A 6181-nucleotide genomic window follows, 5' to 3' on the forward strand; every position below is an offset into this window, starting at 1 on the left:
TTCCTTCAAGTTTCTAAAGTAAAGGCATGGCATTAACTTATCTATAAATGGTCATAACAGGGACATTTTCTCTACACAGTCTTTAATATCACAGTTGGCAGTATTGTGGGGACAATGAATATGTGAAGATACATCTCAAATTGTTTGAAACAAAACTTCATGTCAGCTTCTGGTTCTTTTGGTTTCTGTTGTTGCCTTAATCACCAAGTGGTGTGGGTTAAAACAAAAGTCATAACTAAATTGAACCCAGTTTGGGGGTAAAATTGGGTAGCTCTTTGCTTAAGCAGAAGCAGGTGGTGTTTGAATGCTTAGTGGAAGTGAGCTGTGAGGAGGGAATGTAGATTTTTTTCATTGAAAACAGTTAAAAATATTTGTGGGTTTTTTTTTGTGCCACGCTGTGATTAAGATATATACATATATATTTTTTATATATGTATTTACCAGTTTCTAAAACTCTGATGGAAAAGCAATATAGTTTTAATGAGAGAGTAGTCTTTTGTGGTAAGAGAGGGTGGGATTTTGTGTGTATTTGTGTTTGTGTATTTGTGTGTGTGTTTATTTTAAGGACTGTTTTAAATAAAAATGTTCTATTCCAGTTAAAACGTGGTTTAATTTGTACTCCATTCAGGAACTCAGCTGTGGCATAAAACAACACACGGTTTACATGGTGAATTTTCACAGTGGAAAGGAGGATGGATGGGAGGACTTTCCTATCACCCTATTGGTAGCCTGTGATGGGAGTGCTGATCTGGTTGACAAGCAGGTATCCTATTTTTTCTGATTGCTATAAAGTATTCCTTCTTGAGACCATGTGTTTATTCCATGGAACTTTCTCAGTAGGCACAGAGAATTAAGAGGGGGCCATAGCCCAAGAGTGTGTGACCTGCCAATTTCCCTCCAAAGATCATTGCCAGATAAAATACATGCCCAGTTAAATTTAAGTAGAAATACATAATGGGTATTTTTTTTAGTATAAGTATGTCCTATGCAATATTTGGGACTAAATGTATTTATTTTTTACCTGGAGTTCAAATATAGGACTGGTTGTCCTATATTGTTAAATCTGACATTGCTGCTTCCAAGGGGCAATTTTTCTCTTATTGAGAGTGGGCCAGAAACTTTCTGAAGTCTCAGATTTTTGTTGCTGTTTTTGTCATTTCTCTTTTTTACTTCATGAAATCCACAGGATGCCTGGGATTTTATAGCTCCCATTTCTTCATCATAATGGAAACGATTTTCACTATTTCTCCTTTTAAAAAAGAAAGGATAATTGGACAGCCATCATGCTCTCCCACATGTGAGTTACCATTCAATTTTTCTTAGTTGAATGCACAAGGCAAATGCTATAGTAATTTGACAAATTGGTTCTTTGAGGATTTTTACAGATGAGGAAAAACATTAGTATTCTGACTTGGGAAGTCTAGTTGTAAAAATAACGGAACTATCACGGAGGAGAGGAGCTGGCGGTGTGCGGGTGCGGGGAGCAGCGCGGACCCACACTGACTGCCTGCCGCCACGGGCTCCTCCCCGAGCGCCAAGACCCCAGGCAGGGGCACCGAGGGCTACCACGTCCTGCGGGTACAAGAAAATTCTCCAGGACATTGAGCTGGACTGGAGCCATTCTTTGACTTAATTGTTTCTATTAATGGTTTGAGATTAAATAAAGACAATGACCCTCTTAAGGATCTACTGAAAGCAAATGTTGAAAAGCCTGTAAAAATACTTGTCTACAGTAGTAAAACCCTGGGGCTGTGAGCGACCTTAGTCACACCAAGCAGCATGTGGGGTGGCCAGGGCTTGTTGGGAGTGAGCATTCGTTTCTTCAGCTTTGATGGGGCAAATGAAAACGTTTGGCATGTGCTGGAAGTGGAATCAAATTCTCCCACAGCGCTGGCAAGTTTTTGACCTCATAGTGATTATATCATTGGAGCAGATACAGTCATGAATGAGTCTGAAGATCTGTTCAGCCTTACTGAAACACATGAAGCAAAACCATTGAAACTTTATGTGTATAATATGGACACTGATAATTGTCGAGAAGTGATTATTACACCAAATTCTGCATGGGGCAGAGCAGGCAGCCTAGGATGTGGCATTGGATATGGTTATTTGCATCAAATACCTACACGCCCATTTGAAGTAGGAAAGAAAATTTCTCTTTCAGGACAAATGACTGGTACACCTATTACTCCTTTTAAAGATGTGTTTACAGGATGGCGGTGTGAGTAGAGCAGTGGAAATCTCCTCCCAAAAACACATAGAGCTATGAAAATATAACAAAGAAAAATCTTCCTAAAATAGAGACCACAGGACACAGGACAACATCCAGACCACATCCACACCTGCAAGGAACCAGCGCCTTGCGAAGGGGGTAAGATACAAGCCCCTGCCCGGCGGGACCCGAGCGCCCCTCCCCCCGGCTCCCGGTGGGTGGAGAGAAACCGGAGAGGTTTTTTTTTTTTTTTTTTGGCGAGCGCTTTTTGGAAGCCTTAGAGGGACGGGCCCCCGTTGCTGGAGAGGTAGGGTGGCAGGACCGGAGAGCAGGTGCCTGGGAATGGCGCTGGAGGACAAAGAACACCCCGCGTTTCTCCCTGCGGGACCGGCGGGCCGGTGCCTGAGACCGGTGCCTGAGGACGGAGGAGGTCGCGCGTTTTTCCCCTTTTTTTTTTTTTTTCTCTTTTTGGCGAGCGCTTTTTGGAAGCCTTGAAGGGACGGGGACCCCAGTGCTAGGGAGGCAGGGTGGCGGGACTGGTGAGCGGGTGGCTGGGACCGGCGCCTGAGGACAAAGAATATCCCACGTTTTTCCCTGTGGGACCGGTGGGCGGGTGCCTGAGACCGGCACTTGAGGACAGAGGAAATCGCGCGTTTTTCCCCTTTTTTTTTTCTCTTTTCTGTGAGTGCTTTTTGGAAGCCTAAAAGGGACAGGGACCCCGGTGCTAGGGAGGCAGGGCGGCGGGACTGGTGAGCGGGTGCCTGGGACCAGTGCCTGAGGACAAAGAATATCGAGCGTTCCTTCCCTGCGGGACCGGTGGGTGGGTGCTTTTTGGAAGCCTTGAAAGGACAGGGACCCTGGTGCTAGGGAGACAGGGCAGCAGGACCAGTGAGCGGGTGCCTGGGACCGGCACCTGAGGACAAAAAAAAAAAAAAAATCTCTTGTTTTTTCCTTTTTTTTTTTCCATTCTTTCTGTTCCCTCTCTCATTGTTGCTGTTGTTGTTTTGGTTTGGAGAGTGCTTTTTGGAAGTCTTAAAGGGGCAGGACAGGTCACTTAGACCAGAGGCAGGGAATCTGGAGATCTCTGGGCACTCTAACCCCCTGGGCAGCAGGGAGCACAGAGGCCCCTTATGGAGATAAATAGCCTCCTGGCCGCTCCCCCTCCAACGGGGCTCCACCATTTTGGAGGAACAGCCCCAGCCAGGCCAAGCCCACAGCAACAGCGGAGATAAACCCCAAAGCAACTGGGCAGGAAGCAGAAGCCCTGTCTGCGCACAGCTGCCCAGCACAAGCAACTAGAGGTTGCTATTCTCCCAGGAAAAGGCTACAAACCAACAAGAAGGGAAGCTCTTCCAGCAGTCACTTGTACCAGCTCTGCAAACTATCTCTATCACCATGAAAAGGCAAAACTACAGGCAGACAAAGATCACAGAGACAACACCTGAGAAGGAGACAGACCTAACTAGTCCTCCTGAAAAAGAATTCAAAATAAAAATCATGAACATGCTGACAGAGATGCAGAAAAAAATGCAAGAGCAATGGGATGAGATGCAGAGAAAAATGCAAGAGCAGTGGGATGAGATGCAGAGAAAAATGCAAGAGCAGTAGGATGAAGTCCAGAAGGAGATCACAGATGTCAGGAAAGAGATCACAGAAGTGAAACAATCCCTGGAAGGATTTATAAGCAGAATGGATAAGATGCAAGAGGCCATTGAAGGAATAGAAGCCAGAGAACAGGAACGTATAGAAGCTGACATAGAGAGAGATAAAAGGATCTCCAGGAATGAAACAACACTAAGAGAAATATGTGACCAATACAAAAGGAAAAACATTCGTATTATAGGGATACCAGAAGAGGAAGAAAGAGGAAAAGGGATAGAAAGTGTCTTTGAAGAAATAATTGCTGAAAACTTCCCCAAACTGGGGGAGGAAATAATCGAACAGACCATGGAATTATACAGAACCCCCAACAGAAAGGATCCAAGGAGGACAACACCAAGACACATAATAATTAAAATGGCAAGGATCAAGGACAAGGAAAGAGTTTTAAAGGCAGCTAGAGAGAAAAAGGTCACCTATAAAGGAAAACCAATCAGGCTAACATCAGACTTCTCAACAGAAACCCTACAGGCCAGAAGAGAATGGCATGATATACTTAATGCAATGAAACAGAAGGGCCTTGAACCAAGGATACTGTATCCAGCACGACTATCATTTAAATATGATGGTGGGATCAAACAATTCCCAGACAAGCAAAAGCTGAGGGAATTTGCTTCCCACAAACCACCTCTACAGGGCATCCTACAGGGACTGCTCTAGATGGGAGCACCCCTAAAAAGAGCACAGAACAAAATACACAACATATGAAGAATGGAGGAGGAGGAATAAGAAGGGAGAGAAGAAAAGAATCTCCAGACAGTGTATATAACAGCTCAATAAGCGAGCTAAGTTAAGCAGTAAGATACTAAAGAAGCTAACCTTGAACCTTTGGTAACCACGAATCTAAAGCCTGCAATGGCAATAAGTACATATCTTTCAATAGTCACCCTAAATGTAAATGGACTTAATGCACCAATCAAAAGACATAGAGTAATAGAATGGATAAAAAAGCAAGACCCATCTATATGCTGCTTACAAGAAACTCACCTTAAACCCAAAGATAAGCATAGACTAAAAGTCAAGGGATGGAAAAACATATTTCAGGCAAACAACAGTGAGAAGAAAGCAGGGGTTGCAGTACTAATATCAGACAAAATAGACTTCAAAACAAAGAAAGTAACAAGAGATAAAGAAGGATACTACATAATGATAAAGGGCTCAGTCCAACAAGAGGATATAACCATTCTAAATATATATGCACCCAATACAGGAGCACCAGCATATGTGAAGCAAATACTAACAGAACTAAAGAGGGAAATAGACTGCAATGCATTCATTTTAGGAGACTTCAACACACCACTCACCCCAAAGAATAGATCCACCGGGCAGAAAATAAGTAAAGACACACAGGCACTGAACAACACACTAGAACAGATGGACCTAATAGACATCTATAGAACTCTACATCCAAAAGCAACAGGATATACATTCTTCTCAAGTGCACATGGAACATTCTCCAGAATAGACCACATACTAGCTCACAAAAAGAGCCTCAGTAAATTCCACAATATTGAAATTCTACCAACCAATTTTTCAGACCACAAAGGTATGAAAGTAGAAATAAATTCTACAAAGAAAACAAAAAGGCTCACAAACACATGGAGGCTTAACAACATGCCACTAAATAATCAATGGATCGATGAACAAATCAAAATAGAGATCAAGGAATATATAGAAACAAATGACAACAACAACACTATGCCCCAACTTCTGTGGGATGCAGCGAAAGCAGTCTTAAGAGGAAAGTATATAGCAATCCAGGCACACTTGAAGAAGGAAGAACAATCCCAAATGAATAGTCTAACATCACAATTATGAAAACTGGAAAAAGAAGAACAAATGAGGCCTAAAGTCAGCAGAAGGAGGGACATAATAAAGATCAGAGAAGAAATAAACAAAATTGAGAAGAATAAAACAATAGCAAAAATCAACGAAACCAAGAGCTGGTTCTTTGAGAAAATAAACAAAATAGATAAGCCTCTAGCCCAACTTATTAAGAGAAAAAGAGAGTCAACACAAATCAACATAATCAGAAATGAGAATGGAAAAATCACGACAGACTCCACAGAAATACAAAGAATTATTAAAGACTACTATGAAAACCTATATGCCAACAAGCTGGAAAACCTAGAAGAAATGGACAACTTCCTAGAAAAATACAACCTCCCAAGACTGACCAAGGAAGAAACACAAAAGTTAAACAAACCAATTACAAGCAAAGAAATTGAAACAGTAATCAAAAAACTACCCAAGAACAAAACCCCGGGGCCGGACGGATTTACCTCGGAATTTTATCAGACACACAGAGAA

General features: G+C 42.4%; 1 pseudogene; it reads left to right on the forward strand.

Moving 5' to 3' along the window:
- The first annotated feature begins 1506 nt into the window (after positions 1–1506).
- LOC108392933 (Golgi reassembly-stacking protein 2 pseudogene) lies at positions 1507–2229 on the forward strand (annotated as a pseudogene).
- The last annotated feature ends 3952 nt before the right edge of the window (positions 2230–6181 follow it).

The sequence above is a fragment of the Manis javanica genome, chromosome 2 (assembly GCF_040802235.1).
Source record: "Manis javanica isolate MJ-LG chromosome 2, MJ_LKY, whole genome shotgun sequence".
Taxonomy (NCBI): domain Eukaryota; kingdom Metazoa; phylum Chordata; class Mammalia; order Pholidota; family Manidae; genus Manis; species Manis javanica.